The sequence below is a fragment of the Neodiprion lecontei genome, chromosome 5 (assembly GCF_021901455.1).
Source record: "Neodiprion lecontei isolate iyNeoLeco1 chromosome 5, iyNeoLeco1.1, whole genome shotgun sequence".
Lineage (NCBI taxonomy): Eukaryota > Metazoa > Arthropoda > Insecta > Hymenoptera > Diprionidae > Neodiprion > Neodiprion lecontei.
In genome coordinates this window covers 33,447,940-33,472,447 of record NC_060264.1, presented here as the reverse complement: position 1 = coordinate 33,472,447, position 24,508 = coordinate 33,447,940, and the positions used below count along the sequence as shown (strand labels likewise).

At 40.2% G+C, this 24,508-nt stretch overlaps 1 protein-coding gene across 4 annotated transcripts in view; it reads left to right on the top strand.

The window, feature by feature from the left end:
• LOC107227598 (forkhead box protein P1) overlaps window positions 1-24,508 on the top strand; it is a 215,469-nt gene that overhangs the window by 15,589 nt on the left and 175,372 nt on the right. For 2 of the 4 annotated variants that reach the window (XM_046739558.1, XM_046739559.1), the window contains exon 1: window positions 14,833-16,863. The exons of the other annotated variants lie outside the window; for them this stretch is intronic. The gene's annotated coding sequence lies outside the window, so the exon portion shown is untranslated. Of the gene's footprint in view, window positions 1-14,832; window positions 16,864-24,508 lie in introns of those variants that run through there. 4 annotated transcript variants of the gene reach the window in all.

Genomic DNA, 24,508 nt, shown 5'->3' with positions numbered 1-24,508 from the left:
AAATTGGTGGCAGCGCGGTGGGATATCGAGAGTCGATGAGGGTTAACGCGTTAATTAGTCGATGGTATCGGGAGAATTAGATGCAGGACAGAAAACAGGCTGCAGGTTTCTGCCCGCGGCGCTGTTGTATGAATATAAAACTAGACAACGACGAGGGGTTCGGGTCGGAGTTTCGAGGGCATCTTTTTATAACCGTTCTTTTTAGGGAGGGTCGCCTCGATCCGCGAAGCGTTTTCTCCACGCCGAGCGGGCTCGACGCGACGGAGAATATGATTAGTATATCATTTTAAAGGAATACTCTGGTGATACTTAAATTAAGTTTATTGAGCAGTTTTCACGGCATCATACCCGCCCAGATACTCGGGAGAAAACGCCGACCCATCTCACCCTTAAGAAAGAAAAAAGAAAGAAGATGAAGGAGAGAAAGGGAAAAATAAAAATAAAACAAGAAAGTATTCAGACCATCGTAAAACCGCCACTTCCTCACCAAAAAACAGGGCATCCTCCCACCAATATCGTTCGCAATCTGCGTAGAAAGCTCGGATTTTCACCCTCGACCTCGTGGATTTTTATTCATTTTTATTTATTTATTTTTTTATTTTTTTGCCATTTAATAATATAGTCACTTATACTCTGATTTATTCTCATCAATGTCACAAGGGTATTCAATTGATCAGATACAAAAAGGAAATAAATAAATAAGGGATGAAGAAATATCTACGACCCTCCTTTCCGTCAAATGATCAGGTTTATTATACTCGTTGTTAATCGACGGGTAAGGAATTGGCTGTGGTGTGAGAAAAAAAAAAAAATTTTTTTAAATAAATAAACAACGAAGGATTTTTGCCCCTTCAGTTGTTAATACTTTCAGTCACACATTTTTCGACTCAATATTTTGTCCTGAATATTGTTAACGATCACGAATCTGGAGTCGGAATTTGATAATTTCTAAATCCAAGATGGCGGATCCAATATGGCGGATGTAAAATCGAAAAATCTATCAAAATTCGATGATTCAGGCCTAAATTTGTTATTCGGACGTTTTTTGGGGTGATACGAAATAACAAAGATCATTTCAAGTTGTAGATAAACTGTCGTACGGCTAGGGCGTGAAAATTTTTGACATGGAACGTCGGGTATCCCATTGTGACTGAAACGGTCAACTGTATAACTAATAACATGCACAATGCTTTGGACAACACGTTATTCAGTCAGGCAGCTGGATCGTAAGAGGGCGGGAAAAATGAGCCGCGAGTTGATTAAGTCACTCGACTCGGATTCGCGTTCCTCTTGGGCAAGTACAGGTACCGCACCTATACAAGGTGGTATACACCCACCGATTCAAGAATCCCAAGGGAGGGTTGATCGTTGACTGCGCGCTCGGTAAAGAACGGAGTAAGTGGTTTGGCGCTGACTTTAGACTTTTACGAGTTTTAAAACTTTTCCTTATTTTATTTATTTTTTTCTCCTTTCTTTCTTTCCTTCTTTCTTTCTTTCTTCCCCATATCAATATATACCTCCCGCCCTTCCCCCGTCCCTTCTTTTATTTGCCCTTTCATTATTCTTTTTCGTACGATCTCAATTCGACGCTGCCGTTGCACTCCTGCGAATTAGACGATCCTCGGTAAATAATATTTTCACTTCAATTGCGGCGATTAATTATATTCCGCCTGATGCTTGTCCTACGCGTTATTATTCGGTCAAAGTTTTTCCCGTACCTACAGCTAAAATCATGTGCGGTGTAAACAATATTTGCCAACTATCCGTCCTGTTCGTAAGAAAAGCTTAAAGCAAAGTGCAAAGATAAATCGAGAAAATAAAACGATTGCAGAAAATTTCCACAAAATGGGATTGAAAAAGGGGTTGAATAATAAATTCTTAGTAACTGTCCTTCGATTTTTCTCCAGCTTGCTTTCGTTTCTTGACATCTGTTTCAATTATTTTTTTTTTTACCACTGTTTTTTTTTTTTATTTATTTATTCATTTATTTTTCTTTCTGCACTTCTTTTTCAGTACTCGCTCTTTAATAATAGAGAGAGCCAGTCTCCTCGGTGAAAATGCAATTAGTTTGGTTGGAAGGCATCCGCACCCCGCGCTTCTTAATCTGGTATTGATTGCCAAAACTCGACAGCCATTCCCCCATTCAACCCCCCCGCCCCTCCGGACCCGCCACCTCTTCTCCCCCTCCCCTCCTGCGGTGCCCAGGAACCTGGAAAATCAAGAAAAATGCTTTAAATTCAGAGCAGCTTGATTGATTATATTAATAAGAAAGTTTTTTTTTTTATATTTTTTTTCCTCCTTTTTCAGTTTTAATTTTTTTTTTTTTTTTTTTCTTCCTTCTTCTCTCTCCTCTTTTCGTTTCACCTCAGTCATTTTCCTTTCTCCTCCCTTTCTTTGCTCTCCCCACCGAAAGCGCTTATCTTTGAGCTAAGCCAGCTTCCTGATCGCACTTTCTGCAACCTTCCTTTCAATGGACGAGAACGAAGGACACTTTCTGACATGGTTTATGCGCGTCTACGCCGCGACACACGGACAGATGCGCACAGAGATGAAGTAAGAGAGAGAGAGAGAGAGAGAGAGAAAGAGAGAGAGAGAGAGAGAGAGAGAGAGAGAGAGAGAGAGAGAGAGAGAGAGAGAGAGAGAGAGAGGGAGAAAGCACGGAAGCTCGAGCAGCGCACCCCGCGTAATCCCTAAATAAAGCTGAGCTGTCAATGCCTTATAAAATTAGCGAAGATTAATTTGTTAAAGTATTGGAAAAACTCGCGAGGCGCCTCGACTCTGTGGAATATAATATTATGCAGTATAGACCTATTTATAGGCGGTGAGATGGTGAGAATGAATTAAGAAAAAGGAAAATTGGTATACCTATCTATAATCGATATATCGAAACTTTGTTCAAACTTTGCGACAGTTTTTATTTTCATATTTAAAAAATTTTTATTTCACAGAGTTCGACAACGATTTTAACCCACGTCTTTCTCTTCTTTCTGATTTCAGGTAAGCACAGAATTCGGTATACGAACATTCTTGATGTTGCATCAGTCGATACTTTTGGAAACATCCGTGATCACGATTCGAAAGTTTTTCTACACAATTTAAAAGGTAAATAACGCGATTTAAATATCAGAAGCGTATTTGTGATTAAAGGATCAACGAGTCTCGAAATTTTAAAACTGATAAATACGATTGATGAGAAAATTTTCTGGGATGTAAAAAACGCCGAAACAATTTCTTGAAGCCATTTTTGGTTGGTATATTTGCTGTATAGATTTGTCTTTGTTGAATTGTAAGTTGAAGATTTTCGGCTTTACGATTTTTTGTACGAAAGCACATGACGAAAAACTCGATCGGAATTTGTTTCAGAATTTTACGACCCCAGCGTGTCCGAAGTACGGTTTAAAAACTTGCAAAAAATCTATTTTCTAAAATCTGACAAAAATTCAGAAAAATCTTGTATAATATTACAAAATTTTTTACACCCATCAAAAGATGGAAGTTTCATAACATCAAACGATAAATAAGAAGATTGAGAAAAAAAACAAATTAAAATTATTGTTATTGGATTGAATTTTTGACATGAGAACGAACATGACAACTCATTATAATATGGGCTGAAAATTTTCTATTCAGAGAGATATTATAAATTCATTCTTATGTCCAAAAATGCAATCCAACGATGGTAATTTTTTATTTTTTTTTTCATCAATTTTCTTATTCATCTTTTGAAGTTACGAAATCTCCATCTTCTGACCGGTGTCAAAAATTTTGTTACATTTCACAAGATTTTTTCTGATTTTTGTCAGATTTTAGCAAGTGGTGGTTTTTGTTACAAGTTTTTGAATCAAACTTCAGATACGCTGGGTTGAAAAATTTTGAAAAAAATTACAATCGCGTTTTTCGTCATGTACTTTCATAGAAAAAATGATAAAACAAATCTGAGACATCGACGTAGAATATCTATCGAGATGTCATGGAATGCCCCATATACACTGTATAAAATATATATATATATGTGTGTGTGTGTGTGTGTACACGGGGTAGTGCTCGTCTTATCACGGTGGGTAATAATTAATGCGTCGTGGACAAACTTTGGACCAAAGTTTCTTTTACTTAACGCAAACACAAATTGCTTGTTTAATAGATTATTTATCCTCCTCTCTCTCTCTCTCTCTTTGTTTTCCCGCATCAATTCCAGTGTCTCGCCAGATTTCTGCATAACAATCACCTCCGTCAGCTTGATTCGTTGTTTCTGAACGCAAAAAGTTTACGATTTTCAATAAAATGCCGAGAGAAAATTTTCCGATCAAATACAAAAACTTGGAAAAAGTGAATAGAACGAATCGCTGTAAAGTGAAATGAAATTTTCTAATTTTTTTTTTATTTTTTTTTTTTTTCCAAGGACCGCGTTACACTTTCCGTTAGATTCCAGCCTCTTGCACGACGCGTCGCGTATAGAAATCCCCGGGTGAAATAAATCGACGGGAAGTGCAAGAGTCCCGGTTTCTTCGGGGGGTACAATGAACCTCACAGGAAACAAATGGCCGGCAAGTTTTCGCGATACTAATTACCAAAACTTAAGAAAGTGGGAGGAATTGTCGCCGAGAGGGTTTCGAGTGAATCGAATAAACATCACCCTCCCCGCTCACCCTCCGAACCACCCCTGGTCTCATTTTCGCTCTTTCGGATACCGGCTGGTAACCCTTACCGGTTACCACCCCCCCCCCCCCCCCCCCCCCCCCCACCACTGCTCGCCTCGCCCCATTTTCTTCCTGATTTATGTTAATGTTTTTGTCTCGCTGTGAAATACACCAAAAACCGATCCGAACCTCCTCATCCCCCCCCCCCCCACCCCCACCCCGCCCCTTTCACCCCTACGATTTGGATTAACTCAACGACTTCTTAACCCTCCTTAAGGTCGTACAGTGATCCTACCATTACCGACCGAGCAAGCTCGCCATTTGTCTCTCTACATTAAATAAAAAAACGAACGAAAAGGGTTCAAATTTCTACGGTACGTCGCTATTTTATACCGGAATACACAAGAAAAAAAAAAATTAAAAAAAAAAATACTCACATCCCAAAAAATTGTCGGAAATCTTCATAGTTTTTTGAGACCTGTTTACGCAGCTTATCTCTCGTTCGGTTGAAATTCAATTAAATTTTTTTAATTCCAATCTATCTTGAAGAGATAAACCGAAAGACAAAATTTACCCTTCATCCATCTATTTTCAATTATTTGGTATAATTAATTATTTGATACAGATAGATAAAAAAAAAAATTGTTTTTTTTTTTTTCCACCCATTTTAAATTCAAGTAATAACCGTCTTTTTCGTTAGACGGTGTAACTTTTCCCACACGGAATACGTCGGTGTGCGTTTATTGTTGCTATTATCACAGGCATTGGACACAAGTTGCGCGATTGGATCGAAGTCGAGACAAGTTTTTAACAATGCGTTGATTGAATTTCCAATACGTTGTGTAATACCGCAATACGAATGGATTTCACGACGTATAGAATTGTACGCAACTATAATAAACCGTACGACACACGCTTACGCGTGTGTAACAATATTAATTGAATTGTGAGAAAGAATTGGCGCATTGAAAAGTAAATAAAAATAAAAAGACAAAAAAAAAAAAAAAAAAAAATAAAAAAAGAAAGAGATTCGCGTTATTAGGTTTTTTTTCTTCTTCATACACACGCAAACAAAATCATCGTAACGCATACCTATGTGTATATATATATGTATATACACACATATAATAATCGAGAAACGAAGTGGCTTACTCGAGCGGTATAATGGAAATAAAAACGAATTCGATTTAATAACCATCGTAGGTCTGCGAGCACCGAGCTTCACGCAGCATTAAGGATTGAATAAGCGCATTGTCCTTACTTTATCGATAGATTTCCGTTGCCAATTGCAGTTGCGGCGACTCTGCTGCCACTGTTCGATTTAAACACTATGGGATTCAAATTTTCGGCAAATCCTCCATCGCATCCTTCGTGTCTGCAGGCGAAGTTTCAGACGTTCCTTATTATTTTATACTCATTATTATGCAGAAAAATCGAATTTTTGTGTAAGACATTCCATTGTTGCTCAGACGACAATGAAATGGCTCGCGAAAAGAATAAAACGCGCATTCCTTTTTTTTATTATCGTTCTCAAACTCCGAGCGTTATCTCAACCGCTAAATGTATCCTATATACTTTACGTGTTCGAATTGTTATTACATTCGCGAGCGACGGTAATTACATGTTTGCAAGGATCTTGCTTTTGTTTTTTCGTTTTTTTTTTTTTTTCTCCTCACACTCTAACACGGTTATACGAGTTACGTCAATCGCTGTTATATTCGACTGTATAACGTGTCGAATATCAGGAATATCGTACGCAAGTTCAACCTTCCAGACACGTCTGAATTCGCGTGTAAATAACATGCCTATTTTGCGTCAAAAAATTCTCGTACAAATTTCAACACCTAGCAGTGTAAACGAATTTAAATTCGACGTGTCGGAATGTTCGAAAATGTGTGAAGAGAACATGTTAATTATTTGGCAGTAACGCCTGATCGAGTCGGTTGTTTATTAAAGAAATATGTCGAGCCACACGAAATTTTGAACATTCAATGTAACGTTTATTTTGAACACTAAATTTGGAGAAATCGTTACATCCGGCAATTTAACGGAAATTCAAAGTGAACATGTTGAAATACTGAAAGAAAGTAACATTGTTTGCTTTTATAAGATGAAATTTCCGAGTAACGTATAAATCTTATGAATATATCGATGAACATGTCCAAATATTGTACCCTTGAATACATGTCGGACATGTTCGTGATTCTCTTTTGAAGCGGAAATAACTCTTTTCGTCGAGGTATCTGAACGATCGCAACACTTGTGTGTCTAGATTTTGAAACGTTTGTAGAAAATAATTCGAACATGTTCAAAATCTCTGCACACAAATAACCATGCGAGTGCAAATCTTTAAAAATTGAGCGAAACATTTATTTTGAGCGCTAAAATTGGAGGATTCGTTGTATCCAACGATTTTATGAGAATTCAAAGTAAACATGTCAAAACGCTTTGCAAAAGAGGAACAACATTTGCTTTTATGAGGTAGAATTTCCGAGTAACGTATAAATCTTATGATAATGTCAACGAACATGTCCAAATATTGTGCCCTTAAAGATATGCCGGACATGTTCGTGATTCCTTATTGAAAGGAAAACAACTCCATTCTTGGAGGAATTTGAACAATCTCGACATTCGTATATCTGGATCTTTGAACGTTCGTAAAATATAATCAGAACATTTTCAACATGTCCACATAAAAATATCCGTGACCGTATAAGAAATTTAAGGTGAAACCTATTTATGTATCTCCACGTATTCTATATTATAAATACACAAACCCCTGCAATGAACAACGTTTAAAATCGATGTTTAAAAGCTGTTGAAGCAACTTGGAGGAAAAAAAACAAGCCCTATCAAATATACGCGATTAGGGTCTTATTGTTAATAATGTCGAATAGAGGGGGAGATTAAAAAAAAAAAAAAAAAAAAAAAAAAACACCTTCCTCTGGTACTTGTATGAAAAAAGAAAAGAAGCAAAACAAAACAACATACACACCCCAAAAATAAAACTAAATAAATATAAAACACTCGAGGTATAAAACTTGCGGGTTCGGGAAAAGAAAAGAAAAGGGAAAAACAATCGTATAATAATATAATAATTATAAACTCGAAGCAGAAGCTTGAAAATACTTTCAACGACGTATTGAACACACTCGATTGTGGTTATAAAGTGGGTGCGTGTGTGCGCGCGTGCGTGCAGTGCTACCAACACCGAGATTCTGTTTAATATAAATTGCGCAACGGTGTTTGCTTCGCGAACGAAATATACCCACCACCTACTTTCAGCAAGCGAACATTGAATCGTGGTTAATCGGGTATAACAAGGGCAGTCGTTGTTTATTGTTTTCCAAACGTGTAAACGGCGCCCGGGCTAAGTTTGTATATTAAATTGCACGGATCCGGAGCGCGTGCAGCGGCAAACGGCTCTCCGTTCCATTCCCAAAGTCCGAGAGGGAAAATTCAAACCGGGCGTTCAAGGGGGGAGAACCAAGGAATGGGCGGCTCGCCGGCTAAGGGATCGCGACACCCGAGTTTCGCCAATTTTCACTTCCGGATTACCTTATCTGCCAAGAGTCACTCGCGAGTCACCGGCCGATTCCGTTATGCCCAAATCCGACCCAACCGAGGCGAAGTTTTCCGATAAGATTAAAGTGTTTCGCCTTTTCTCTATCGGTGTTGTTTTTTTTTTTCCCCTCTATTCCTTTTCAAAACGTAACATATCCGCCGACAAAAGTAAACGTTCAAAGTCAACCAGAGAGGAAAACAATTATTGATCTAAAAAATTGTTTAACGGGTCTGCTTTTTAAAATATTTCATGATCTATAAATTTGACGGTTGTTCATTGATGATGATAAAACCGTTCCATCGATCGGCGAAAAAAGAACTACACACGGAAGGTGTAATATGTTTCTATAACGTTTCGGAATGTTTGGGATAGAGAAATAGAGACGGAGGGAAGTTTGTCTAGGTACACAGGGACCACGGATCGCGGATCGCAGATTAGAGTCTTGGAGTGGTGAAATTAATTTGTTTATTATAACGATAACTGCAATTGCTACGGCGACTTGGTTAGATGTTATAATCGAATAATTGACGACTACTACTATGTGCCTGCAGTTGGACTGTAATATCAGTATACGATATACGTAACTTATGTATACGTATATATACATGTATGTATATACGTACAAAGACCCATGCTACTGTAGAATTTCACCAACTTTCCTGCAGGGTCGACGGTCTTTAATCGGTTTTAACGGGCAAACATTCTATCTCAACACCATCCATGGTGCACTTGGGTTCATGTACACAATCAAGTATCGCTGGGTATACGACAGAGTGTAGGATGTGACGATAATAACACTGGAAATACTCGATCCTGAACTCATAAGCAAGAAAATGTTGTCTTTTCGATAACACCGGTCGACGAAAATTCACTTTTTGTTTGCCACATGAAAACTTTTAACTGATTATGTTGGGAACAAGGCTTTAGCATAATGGGATTGATATTAGAACACTTGAGATACGAATAGTTTTACTGTAATGGAATTTTCTCAGTTTTTTGAAAAGTAAAGCTTTCATGTGTAAAAATTAGGTTGTGTATAGTGTCACGGTACACTGGTGAATAAAATTTTGTAACAAAGAAGGTGATTACTATAATTTTTAAAGACCTATTTAACCCTCGTTTTAAAACCACATTTACAATTAGTTGGATTCGATCAGGTCTAGTTTTTGTGTTACAGCCAATATTATACTAGTAAAATTGAATGTTTGTCGTTTTGATTTACCTTATTTGATTCAGGGTGTTTTGTTATTTACTTTAAATACCGGTTAATTAGTTAGAATAAATGACAAAATACCCTGGAATAAAAAAAGGTAAGTCAAAACAATGAACATTCAATTGTACCGGTAGTAGATGTAACACAAAAACTAGACCCGATCGGATCAAAATAAATATGATTTTATAATTAGAGGTAAAAACTGTTTGTTGATTAGTGTAATCGTTCGAATCATGAAAAGGTTGTAGTTTTTCTTTTTGCGAATGGAGTAAATAGGGGACAAATATCATACTTTCGTATTGTTTCAATAGAGACCGAGACCGTGCAAGTTAGAAAGTATCAACACATAACGCTAAAATATAAATCCAGATTTTTCGCCGCATCGCGAAACTGCAGATACGCATACATACCGTAGATGTGTGTATAAATGTGTGAAGAGAGAGAGAGAGAGAGAGTGACTGAACAGCTGCACATCCATAACTACACTTGTTTGTTATCTTTCATGGTGACCATTAGTATAATACGTTGTGATATCATATCGTACCGTATCGTATCACGGTTGTTTATTTCAAGTCTGTTGTTTCTCTGGTTTATTTTTAATTTCACGTTGTATATTTGATATAAATTGTGCGTTGTATAAGGAACATTGTCCACGCGTCATCGTCATTTCCATCAACCATCTAACGCATCATTATATACGGTTAGTCGCGGAGAACCGCAACCGTGATCTTGGCCAAAGAAAGTGCAATAATAGTGCTTTTTTCATAGAACTAAAACGTGTTGCGACGTGATATTTTATTTTCAACGTTCAAACGCCGCGAGCGTTGTTTTCCCCGTTATGCAGGAGTTATGACAACGAGGATAACAATTTGTTTTTATTTTCTTTCTTTTTTTTTTCTTGTTCTCGCTCCTACTTTTTACCGTGTTAATTATAATTTTCACCCACTGAGAAGAACGCCGGTGTGTGCGTTTCGAAGCACGCATCTGGTAGGTGTTGTCAACCAAATATAATATTACAACTGGATATTTGTAATTGTGTTGCATTAGGTACACACGTAAATATACAACATATTATGTACAATATGCAACGAGGGCGAAAGCTCATACGCAGTGAGGAAAAATACTCGCGTGAAACTTGTTTTTCAATTGTTATTATTATTGTTATTCGAGATATCAGGAATGTATTGATAATACAATATACGACTAAACAATTGGTATGCGTATAGCGTGCTATTGATAAACGTGGCCTATAAGTAAAAAGAACGTTGGCAGCTTTCAAGCAATATTCGTGCAAGTTCAGTTTCTCAGCTTGATTTCTTTCTTTTTTTTTTTTGTCGGGTTCAGGTACAAAACCGAAACTCATTTTCATCAACTTATTTTACGTACAGATTGAGCTTGCCCAAGTTGACTCGCGGTAGACAATTCAGTTTTCCAGACGGTTATTATTCCCCGCAATAATTAAGTATCGACGTGCATTTTACACCGATATTAAATGTGGTAGGGTCCAACAGCTTGCAGGTATTGTACGAGGTATCTGCTTAGCGTCGCAATATCTAATATTGCGAGGTAATCGTGTTAGAATTAACCCCCATCACGGCCTTCCGCACAACCTGACGATGCATGAAAATTCTCCAAGCTGAAAACCGCGCCTCCTGCAATTAGTGAAAAGTGAAGTCTTCTAGTGCCTGTTCGCGCAGCTTGGGATGAGAATTCGATGCGAGTTGTTTTTTTTTTTTTTTCCTTCTTTTCTCTCTTTGAATTATCAAAAAGCAAATGATTCCATCGCAGTTGAAATTACACGAGGTAATTGGACGGTAGCGAGTTTTGTTTTTATTTTTTTTTTTTTTTGCGATTACATTCAATGTGCAAAGTTAAAAGAAGCAAGTACTTTGAAAACACGGACGAAATAACAAACCTACCGGAGAAAAACAACAACAAAAACTGCAATCAAGGGTAATTTTAACCGGAGATAAGTCATCCCCTCTTTAAGTATCCCTCCTTTGGGAACCCTGGGGCCTAATCGGAGGCAGGATGGGGGGAAAGCGGCGACGACGCACGAGGGAGCTGACCATGGCTAAACGGAGTTTTACCCCAGGGGAGGTTTTCTGGAGGGATGTTAAGAGCGTTAGCGGCCAGTTAAGAGTCGACGAAACTGCAGTCGACGAATCAAACCGAAGCTTCTTCGACTCGTGGAGAAGTGTTCAACGGCTCACTCGGAATCTGTTTACACACGATGAGAATTCACGTCTCGATGATCTGTAACAAGCTGAACACAAGTTGGTACATTGCTACGAGTTGCGCGAATTTTTTTCTTCAAAATTTAACACTTTTTCCACCAGGAGACGGTCGAAGTTGGCATCGGATCTAGCGTCTGACTGAGCATGCGCGAACTTTATGCAATTTTCATGCAGGCTGGCCACCTCAAATTTCAGCTGTAAGACTCGGCTTACGTAGGTTATGTAAGTTCGGTAAATTTTTTATAGGTTAACCAGGCGTCGAATAGCTGTTATTGTAGTTACTCGGGAATGGTTGGCGAACCTTTACTGCTAAATTAATGACTTCTACGATTCATCATAACAATACAATTTCAATTCGCCACTTACTGCGGGAGATTTTGACGTCGCGTGTCTAATTTCGATTAAGTTGGCTATCCTACATTCAAGACGAAACAATTGCCGCGGTATGAGTCTGCCAGCCAATAGAGTTCAATTGTTTTGCGCATGCGCAATTGATTGCTGAGTTTCACCTTTCTCTATCGGTCTTGTAGGTGCCTAGTATGTAGACACGAGCAGCGTACGTGAAACAAAAAGAACATATAAACACATGAGGAGGGGAGGGGAATAAAAATACAAAACAAAGAGTTAGATAATGAGGGAGTAAAGCAGACAAAAGTACCTGACCGAGTAGCAGACGCTACGCGCATAGCCAATACCTGTTCACCGCAGCAAGCGGGTGTCGTGACACGAAACAGACTGCTATGTTGCGACATATCTTTGCACAGCGTGGGGCTCACTTGGGTTTATTAACGTTAAGATAAATAAACAAATGATGTTGTGTGTATGTAGCGCTCGCTGAGGACGAGGGAGAGAGAGAGAGAGAGAGAGAGAGAGAGAGAGAGAGAGAGAGAGAGAGAGAGAGAGAGAGAGAGAGACGGACCGATGAGATGAGATGCGTTGCAAGAGAGACGGACGAAGGTTGTTCCAACGCTCGGAAGAGAGAAGAGGGCGCAGAAGGCAAGAGGGATAGATTTGTGTGTGCACAACTACGCGTGTAGGTTCGTTCGGCACATAGAACAGCGTGTTTGAACAGCCATGCTGTTAGTCATCTGACGTTTTTGTGCTATTCAACGGTGTAACGAAAATCCTTTTCCACGGGCGTAGCTAAACTTGTCGATTGCAATGTTCGAGACTTTCGTACCTTGTACCTAAAACGCGACGATGCAAGTGGCAAGAACGCGTCGAATAGCATTAATGTATTCAAATTACGCGCCAACTGCGCGGGACATATTTCCTCAGTCGATACTCATATTATTTGTTTGTCATGCAACTGATGAAAAGTAAATTATTCTTAAAGGTGCGTATTTTTTCGTATTTCTTTTTTTCGTTCTTCGTATTAGTCTTTCATTGAATACGATATGAAATTATTAACCTGACCTGAGCCGAATTACCTTACACACGCGTACGTTAAGGAAATTATAATAAACGTGCGATACACACCGAGGCGAATATGTTGGTTACGTAATTGCCGCACACAGTTGTACTGTCAATAATATAGCTACTTTTATTTATAATTCCTATAACGACCAGAGCCGAGTCAATCACCGGAGCGGAGAATAACAACAATTATTATTATATCGCAGGTTGTAAATAACCGAGAAGAAACACCCGCACGACAAAATCGAATACATACACATATGTGTACACTCTGCAAAGTATACGCATGGGTATGTATGTACACAGGGACTTAACGATTCCAGAGAAAAAATAACCAAAGATTAAAAGAATTTAGTTCGATTTTCAGCTGTATTGTATACATATCGTGATATACCCTCTTCTCTCTCTCTCTTGGTATATTCAAGGTAATCTAATACCGTGTTGAATTCGTGATGCGAAAGAGTGAAAAAAAAGGCGGAAGGGACAGCAGAAAAAAAAATCGGAAAAAATAACGAGCTGTTAAATGCTTCGCGTGCAGGATACAGCCGTCGAAAAATAGGGATTCGAAAGTTGTGACGTCACGGGACACAGACCGCGCATTGCTCGCCGTTATCTTCATTACATGCGAAAGATGATTTCTCTCTCTCTGAAGTTCTTCGTTGACGTCACCCGACCAGCGAGAGAGCCCATGACCGAATCAAACGTCGACGCATCAGAAGCCGGACGACGTTGGCACATTCGCGAGACAGGTTCGAGTCTAGCATTGTGATCGTAATTGTCTTATCTGACGTAAGCGACTCGCTCTGCGAGGAGTTGCGGAGGAGGAGAAGGAGGAGGTGGAGTAAAAGTGGGAGGATGGGGGAGGGGTGAGGGGTTGTAAAAGCAAATAAAGATAATCGCTCGTACATTTGTCGGAAGAAACAACAGGAAAAAAGAAACACAACAACAACGAACCGATAAAAGAAACATACGTAAGAAAACAAAGTAAAATTTAACGCCTCGTCGTTCATTTCGAGAGTACAATGGTGTGTGTGTGTGTGCGTTGCGTTTCGAGGTTCGTTTAACACAACATTCGCGTCATGTTTTATGGTTTATGGCTATTTCCTCGCTTCCACCAGACGGTAAATATATCATCGACAGGGTGGACCATGAGCCCGGAACGCATCGGGACAGAATATTTTTTTTAAATCCTGAAGGATGTCGACGGTATCGCCGGATTATCAAATCGCGTGAACGTGGCGGCGGGCGAGCGCGAACTTCAGGCATTCCGGCGCGAAGAACAACAATCGAATATCGCGTGGCTCACGGTTACGATTACGGCACTGCACCGGTGTTCGCGCGCGCGAGTGAAATGGATAGATAGAGAGAGACATATATCTATACTTATATAAAGAGAGACATATATCTATACATATACCTATAGATATAAATCGAACGCCGGTGTGGGTGGGAAGGGGGGGGGGAGGACGTGACGATCCCCCCCCCCCCCCCTCGATATATGTATGTATGTACAATCGAACAACTATAGCGTTGCTCGGTGACAAGGGAGTTGAAGAGAGCACGAACTACGGCTTGAACGAAGAGAGGAAAACAACCGGGTGACGGTTGGCGAGCGGCGAGTAGAGTGGAACCCGCGATGCGGTTCGCGCGGGGCGAGGAGTGGGGGGGCGGGGTAGGAGGCGGACGGGGAGGAGGGCAAAATGCGTAAACAGAGAGTCAACATGTAAACAGGCCACTCGCGAGACAAACAACGTGGGGGCCGCGGAGCTCTGCGCCGCACCAGCCGAGCCAACAGCCAGGCTAGGCGGCTCGGGCTGCCTTACCGAGTGAGTAGTGAGTCTCTCGCGGAAAGCGGCGTATAAACCTAGCCGGCTCGGCTATCCGATGATCGTTACACACGCTGTGTATAAAACAACGCGGTTCCCGAACAGGCTTAATAACCGGGATTTTCGTTCACGCGCGCGAGATCTCCGTAACAACCGCGTTCTTTGCTCCCTCCCGTCCCCTGGTCGTCATCCCTCCCCCGCCACTCCCCCCTTCCCCCCTTCTTCGCAACTCACACGCGTCTAATCCGCCGCTTCGTCCAATCCCCAAGCCTTATCACAGACGGACGGATGCTTGACTCTACCGAAAAGCAGATAGACTCGACTGCAATACCGCTTGAACCGTATTGCTGTTACTACTGATGCTCATGCTGACGCGGTGATTCCTGTACCTGCGCCGCAGATCACATATCGATCGATAGTGATCGATACTGACGCGGGAATATCGCGCGCAGATCAAGATCGATTGTGAAGTTTCGGTGTGTATTCGTTCGGTTATTATCAGTGAGAGTAGGAATTATTCTTATGCTTTGGCAGCCGGAGATATTGTGGAGTTAGTGTTGGGTGATTAATTATATGCCAAGAGTGGGTTCACTTATTGTGTTGTTGAGTTTTTGTGAAATCGGTTATTTTTTTTTTTTTCGACAAGTTTTGAGAACGCGTTACTGGTACGTCTTACAATTTGAAATTATTACCCGTCGATACCGTGGTGTAATTTTTTGATTCTCAAACTTGTAAGGTTTTATTTGCGATACTTGGGATATTTTGAGGAAATAAAACGTGGTTCTAATTGTAAGAAACGCGAGATGTTTTTAAGCGTTTTACTTGAAATACGTAACACAGTCGAAGGAGCGAATGGTACATGAGGTGGAAAGAAGAAACGAAAGAAACAAAGAAACGTTCGTTTATTTGAAAAGAAATACGGAGTGTCGGGTTGGGGGGCAGAGGAGGAGGTGGTGGAGGAGGAGGAGAAGGAGGAGGAGGAGGAGGAGGAGGGTAGGGAAGGAAAAAAAATAATAACAATGATGCGACGCCATAAACAGAATCGAACAAACAACTGATATGCAAATAATGAGTTGTGCATTTAAAGATTGTATTGGAACTCGGTTTGCTGTTAGCTGCCGCCACCACCACGCTGGGTTTTATAATGCGTGGTTATTTAAAAGAAGAAACAGTATACAACCTTAGTTGGGTATTATTAAAAGAAACTATTGTCGACGTCTTATTAACAATGCCTTGTTATTAAACTCCCAGCCAACGCCGACGAATACGACCGAGTTCGTACGGTCCGACCGCACCGCCTGCGCGGATTCTCCTGCACTAGAGGCAGGCTGCTGTACACAACCGTCTCAAACTTCTGTGACTACGCGGCGCGCGCCAGCCCGAGTTTGTGTGTTCCACCGAATACGAACTTGTTATAGCCTGCAGTGTGTGCCTGCGTTTGTCCAGCGCCACGGCGCTGATAGCGTTCGTTGGTTTCGCTCGATCCGCCGCCGAGTCCCGCGAGTCTACCTTAACGCCTCTCCCTTCCTTAAAATGGGCAAAGACGTTGATCCGGGTTCGCCGCCGGCCCGCCACCCCGTCGCGTGTCAATTCAGTGATAATAATTCGTCGATGGTTGCAAACGAAGCTGCAGGCGTGCATCGCGCGTCGTACGCAGCACAGTGACCTACACAACCGTTCGACCGGCGTTTGTCATATGTTTACTCAAAATTGTTATTATTTTCCTCGCTGCACATTCATCACCGTCGCCTGCACGACTCTGCGACGCCACCTCGCTACTTTGACTTCGGATTACAACGTAGTGCATCGAACAATTGTTGAACACTTGTGCTTCCTGTGATACTCCCGTTTGAACTTTTCTTTCAATACACCTGGCCCCCGTCCCACGTGTTCAACTTTTATATTTGAATCTCCCGCCCTGCTTCTCGACTCTGGTCAGCCCCGCCACCGTCTCGAGCTGCTACCATTGGTAAGTCGAAATCAAACTGACTAAATATTCTCAGAATTGTGGAACAATGTTTTACCACTCGGAATAATTCACGAAATTTTAAAATTTATTCCGGTGTTCTGGACAGTGGAGTCGAAATATTATTTGTATATTCGAACCCTCCGTGCTCTGTAGTCTAGGATAATATAAATCTCTCTCCTATAAGCGGATGAGGTGTTTAAGTTTGTGACCTTGCACGATGCTGCACGCTCAACGTTCTAAATATACCTCCGGCAAATACTTTGATTTAACAATTTCATTTGACGAATCTCTCCTGCTGCATTACGTTTGCCGGTTACCTACAAGCATACCGTACACCGTAATTTACTTCGAGGAATTTGTTTGTCTAGCAAATAACGAGGTCAGACTGTACTACAAATATCTATAGAACTATTTTATTCGCCGAAAACTACGATTACGACTCTTACTTCATTCAATTGAGAGTGGTGAAGGAAGGCTCTGTATATGACGGCATATGTCACGCCTGGTTCCACACAGTAGCAAACTAGCAAATTGCATCAACGATCGCTTACATCACACGCGTAATTACGCATCGAGAATTGTGAATTGTTCTCCAATGTGCACTGCGTGCAGTTATGTTCCGACAAAAGCATCCGTCATTTGCTTTGTTTACGGTGAGAGATTAAGCGCAGTTTACTTTCGTCATGAGTAACCGAAGCAGCGTTATGTACATATATACATAGTCGCGAGTAAGTGGAAGTAGAATTTATACCCGTGTTTATCCCTGCAATAATTGCATCAAGTAACTTCACTGAAGAATCAAATATTTCGAAGCTGTGCGGTTTGTTGAAAACCAAATTAGGAGATTGTATCGTATCTGCGTCAATTGAGCGAAAGAAGCATTTGAACATTCAAATTTCCCGCGCGCGGCATTTAACCTCTTATTTCAAAAGATTTATCGATAGCAGGCTTGAAAATAGAAGAATGAATCTTTTCCGGTGGAGTGAAAATACCGTATACTGGTTAGGCGCAGATCACAGATCCTCTACGGTGTGTGAGATATGCAGCTGCAGCATCACAGGCAGGATTCTAAGCTGTATAGCTGGTCCTGGAGCGTCGGGTATGTAATGATGTTTGGAAACAATGCCAGAATGCAGTTTAATTCAGTTTTCTTTGTTTTAGAACCGGCTTAACATGTTTACTTCTCTCCGGTTTAAGAGCGTCGTCGTCGTTGTACATTCTTTGACAAAAATATTATACAAGGCGGCCATTCAACGCAAACGCCACTCTCGTTAAAACGCCGCATAATTCTCATCGCCGCGACGTGTACGCTACACGTTATTCCTTCACGCGATTTCTGTCTGTTCATCTTTCTTTCTCCTGCACGGACAGCTCTGCAAGCGATGTAGGTACCCGCGTAATCACTCACCAATCTTTTCTTTTCCTGTCTGGCTCAAACTAATCTTGTTTACCAGTATCATCGCCTCTCTTCTCATTCGCATATTTCATCTTTATACTCCTGATGGAGATACCGATGATTTTCTTCTTCATCGTAATCCCGCTTCGGTTAGTCCACAAAAATCATAATAACATTTCGTTTACAAGTGTTGATTACAGGCAAAAAAGAAAAACTTATTGCAATAACAAGTTGAGAGTAATGATGTATATTATATGTACGTGTTATAACCATTGAATGAAAACAGAGACTAAGAGAAGTGGGAGGAGGGATATAAACAAACAGAATGGCCATTTTGGTCGAGAATTAATTTTTAAAGTACCTCACTTTACTTACTGAGGGGCCACTGAAAAGCTTGCTTTGGATATTTCGCATTGATCGTTTGCATTCGCAATTGATCGGAGATAAATGCCGTCAACAACTGGTTTGAATTTTTATTACGGTATTTTTACAGAGTATAATAAAAAAAAGACGCCACTGCAGCTTTACAGCGATACAATGAAAACCGTGTTTTTGATCAAGGTAGATGATGCTTGCAGGTTATAATACCGAATGTCTGCATGTTTGATTGCCGGAAAGAACTGTTCTCAAATTGGTATATAGCTTATGTACGGTTGTACTTTACCTATATCGACTCGGGTATAATATATTATACACGTGATGCCAAATTGAACGGTTAATAACGCGCAATTATGTACTCTAAAAACAGCCTGAAATGAGGATTTCCTGTTTAGAAACTATGTCGTAGAATTTGCTCAGGTCACGTCCGACTCACGACGACCTCCTCAACTTATATCGTATAGTATAATGTATAAGTAGCTGTTAGTCGGTTTGCTATATACATAATACACGCGCAAGTATCCGTGTAATCCTGGACAAGGATCCGGACAAGCTCTTCACTCATTTCGGTCAATTGAAAAATCCCTGAACCCACATCGTTTTACCCGTTAATACATGGGTTGCAGCCAATCAATGTTCCCCCATTAACGAGATCTTTAATCCATTGGTCATAGACTGTGAGGAAAGCGACACGCGAGCACCTTGGATTCCAGTCACCGAAGCAATATTCAATTTCGCCGATGGATGCTCGATAACATATTTCAGCCACTTTTCATCGTCCACATTGGCCTGCTTAAGGCGTTCCATTTTGCTCACAAGGAGGTGTAAATCATGGAGTCCAAGGTGCTCACGTCCCCGATGGAATCCCATATATTATACTCCGATCCTGATATGCGCGAACGTGCGTGTACCCCTGATCCTTCTGGCTCCTGATGGCTCCTTCTTGGGATGACATTAGCTCCCTCCGCGACTCCCAGATCCGCTTATTTCCGCCTCTTGTCACTCCGATTAGTTGTACGATTCTTGGTCCCCCCAACGTGCATGATTTTTCTGCTAATCGAGTATTGTCTTTCGACGTAAGTATTCGCATCAACATCGAATCAACACATCAATACTTGTTGCCATTTTCCTGCACGCGTTTGTTTTCTGATCTCTTCTTCTTCCAAGAAGAAATTGTGCATCACGATTCACAATCATGGTCATCGGTAATTAATCGCTGAATTTTTTCCGCGTATCGATTACTCGGAAAAGATTATCGAGGTCTTGTTTTGAACCAGCTATACTTCGGGGCTTTAGCCTCCTGAAAAGCGTAAGCAGTTGTACCAACCAAATGTATATATATATATATACCTAATGCTGAATCTTTAGCACGTGTACTTTGGCGAAGGGGTTAAGGGAGGACGTGTAACTCTTCGTTATCTCGGGGAGCCGCGGGTGGATGGAGACGGAGGTGGAGGAAGAACCTCGAGTCAAAAGAGGTCCGCAAACGTTTTCATGATTTTCCATGGCTAATTGTTATGCACGGTGCGAATCTTCCCCGCCCGTTTTCCTCTTTCCAGACCGTTTCTACGCTTTAGCTTGGCTTCTCGACCACCAAGCGTAGGACATTCAAGAGCTCAATGCTAGGACATACTAACTATACTTATTGCTAGGACAATTGCAACGGGTCATTCTGGTGTTGGGGCCTGGTTCAAAGACCAAAGTTACTGATTCGGTAGGGATGAAAGGCTCCTTAAAGTCGCTTGCTTGACGCATGAAGCAGACGGACTAACAAGCCGAGTTACGAACTTGATTTGAGACCTTCGATAAAAGATGTTTCAACATCTATTGAAACAGATTCAAACCAAAGTGCAACGACGACCTGAGCCCAGGAAAATGATCATGATTGTAATAATGATTCGTTGATCACTGGCAAGAAGATGATTGGAAACTGAAGAAAAAAGAACACTTTTACCAGTCTGGTCTACCAAAAAAACAGAGAATAGAAATCAATTACCACCAACAGAAACTGTTGCGATATTTTTTATCCGTGAATCAACTTGAACGAATATAAAGCAGTTCATAATGGATATCTCGCAAGACAAATTGGTTTGATTAAATGAGTAAATTTTCTGCTTTCTTATCGCCGTTGGAGGAGGTGGAGAAGGAGGCAGTCGTAAAATGTGTTTAAATTAGGGGCCAAGGTGTCGGGGTGTTGAATTTGAATTTGGATCGGTTAATATGCGAGACACAAACAACGGAATGATGTGGGTTCTGTGGGTCTCGTGCATAGAGCGCGAATGTGAAGTGAGTGCCAGACGCGTCTTTATAACACCGTCTCGATGAGTTACGAGCCTGCCTTCAGTCCTCTGGCAGAAACAGCAGCCAGTAGCAGTAGACAGAAACAGGTAATCTTGAGAAAGGGTTACGAGGGTATGTCCGGTTAGGAAATAACTTTCTTACCTACTTATGCCTTCATCTCCTATCCGCCCCGAACCAAGAAGAAGAAGAAGAAGGGAAAGGGATTCCCACCCCTTTGCAAATCTCTCGAACCATTAAATACCCCATTATTTCCAACGTCGAGTACACAAATTTATACAGATTTTCTTGATTGTTTCTTCTTTCTTGCCGTATTTGTTTATTGTTTTTTGAATCTTTCCCTCCCCTCTGCCCTTTTTTTTCCTTCCTCAAGAGTTAATAAATAAAAAGAGGTCGTAGATATAAACGGTCCTCTATAGGGATATTTATACCCATGAGTTCTTTTTATTTATACATTTCTATGGTGAAGTCAAATTTCACACTACTTGAGGGTTTGTAATGCATCTGTTGAGATTTATTGACCTAATTACGTTATGTTATAAAAAATTACCCACGTCGTTTATTGTTGAGCAAAAAGAATGGGAATTGCAGGAATAACTGTAGCTCGTTACGTGAGCTATATGATTCCGCTATCCATTTACTACAAATGAATTGACGCTATGCAGGCTGCGCGTTGTTATTTTTATCCAATCACAATCGTCGGATCGATCGATCGATTTGTCGACGCTTTAACGCATGACTTTCTACAGTTGGTCGGCTTGTGAACGGTTTCACATTATATCGACATGTATTATGCATAAATAATGCCTGTGTATAAAATATTCATGAAAAATAGCGTCCCGATTTTTACTTCATAATGAAAAAGAGTAAGGAAACAGAAGAAAAAGAAGAAGAAGAAGAAGAAGAAGAAGAAGAACCCGGTCAGATGTATTAAATCCATCGATGAAAACGACCCAACCAACGAAAACTCGGAATGGACGTCATGGTAGGAAGACACTTAAAAAGTGTAGAAACAAAACAAACAAAAAAGAAAAGAAAATCGAAGAAACAAAAAGGGAATGTACTAATTTTCAAATCGAAAATATTTGTTTTCAGTTCGTATGTGTGCATCAGCTTTGGAACGGGATTAAGAAGATTATCGGTGTGCCCATATTCACCCCCAATGCCCGATAACTGGGCAGAGTGTTTATACGAAAATTCGTTTCCGCGTCAGTTGGCTGGTTGGGTGGTTGGTCTAGTCGGTCTGTCGTAACGATAAAGTTATTTAAACTGGACTTAGCAGCTTTTGCACCACCTGGTATGAAACCGGGCTGCAGGCAGACATGCAAACGGACTTGACTAGTACCATGAAAGCCGCTTTATCTAACCAATGAAGGCAATGAACCACCACCTTCGAATCTCTCTCTCTCTCTCTCTCTCTCTCTCTCTCTCTCTGCAAGGTAAATAAAATCTCGGTCAATCATTGTGGATGAAAAAGGCTGCACTAATTCTGCGAATGAAACAAATTTAAACAAAGAAGGATCACAAGAAATGTAGGTATTGATTGAATCCTGCACGTGATTCTGAATTATTTATAATGTCACGACTTGGATACTTACTATCGAATACGAGGCTGTTCGACATAGTTGGTAGCGTTATTTGCACTATCTGCTCGATGATTTAGATAACCCTTCAAATCGTATTCAATTATTCACATTAACAGTCAGATCCCACGTAAATCTCACACAGAAAAAAAGATCGAAGTGTAAAGGTTTCTAGAGAAAAATGTATTTTTATCGAGAGAACTTGTTTTCCGATGTTCATTCGAATCGGTGAGTATTTGTTCATATTTTTTCTTTGTAACGTTGCGGGTTTTTTTCCGTTAAATATCTGTGCCAAGGAATTTCTTTTTCAAATCTCAAGGGGTCCGGAAAAATTGATCAAAAGACATTGTTCAAGAAGTTTGGAATAAATTACGTCATTGGGACAGGGAAATTGGTGGATTTAAAAATGCGAAAAAAATCTCAAAGTACACAGTTGGAATAAGAATCTCCTCACAGGTTGACTAAAATTTTTTGTCTTGATTTAAGCATTTTTTGAAATCTATTGCTAAGTGAAAATAATAAAGTAAAACTTGCATATTAAACGCTTATACGACAAAATGTAACAGATAAATCGTATTGAAGTTGGTAACGTTATCGCAACGATTCTTGCTGAGAAAAAACCATTGATTCAGTAAACCGTAATAACGCAAAAAAATACTCGCATCTCAAAATCTTAGTTCCTCAGAAAATCATTGTAAAATTTCAAAAAATAGTCATTTCTTCCCCAATGTTTCGTTACCAAATTCAGCCTAGCACAAATAATACAAACACAAAGTGAACCCGCCGGGACATTACGTGTAGTTAAGTTTTTCCAACATTCTATACATAATCACATGACAGATGTATGAAAATTGCGTCCCAACTCGCAGCAATTCATCGTCATTGATCCGGTCATCGCGTAATTGCGATACGCGCAAGTATTTATAACTACGAGAGTAAAACTGCAAAGACGAGAGTAGGTATCGACGTTTCAGGCGTGTGCCATCGACCCTTGAACTCTGGTATCTGTATCGCCATGCGGAACACCATGTAGTCCGAACAGTCTTAACACGTATCTACCATTTGCCTCTGTACACATTGATGAACGCAAAGGCACCGGAGCAGTTGGGAATTGGCCTAGGTCAGTTCGTCAACCCTGGAATGACCTTGAACGTGATGGTGGCGGTGGTGGTACCCAGTAGCGCAAACATTGGAAACGGTTGTTGTTCGCTCGCTCAATGTGCGAAATTAGTATTCCGCATTCGTAGATTATCATTTACGTATTTTGTTTACCTCTGCGTGAATTCGTTTTTTTTATTTTTTCTTCTTCTTTTTTTTTTTTTATTTTTTCTTTACTACGCCTCAGACTCTCGTAGACTGCAGTAGGAATTAATTATATTTATTTGTTCCTCTTTCGGTAGGCCGAAGGTTAAAACAATTAGACGATCGTTAATTAATTTATCACCGCGATGTATCTTACGGACGAACGAATTTTAACGCACATATTATTATTATTGTTGTTATTATTGTTGTTGTTATTGTTATAATTATCATTTATTCTTAACGGTAATTGAATATACGCAAACGATGATCGTTTTGACATAATATTTTATAAAACACTGCCAACTATCATCTGCATCATTTAACGATGATGAACGTAGAAACTCAAACTTGTTTTGCATAAGATTTGTATAATAAATACAAGCAAAAAAAAAGAAAAAAGAAACACTCGCACAGTATCAATGATCGCTAATTACGTAAAGACTTGCTTCATGTTTGATGTAAGCGCGTTTCGACCGTATTCAAAAAACGAAGAAAATAATTTCACTCGTTTCACAGTTTCTGACGTAAGAATTTTTTCATCCTCGAATACTCTGATTGTTTTTATTATACTCGTTTTATGGTGATAAAAATGTGACCACTTTCCTCGATCGGATAAAAAACTTCGTCGTAAATGATCCGATGATATATTCAAGTTTCTTCGTCACTGAATCTATCAAATGTCAAGTTG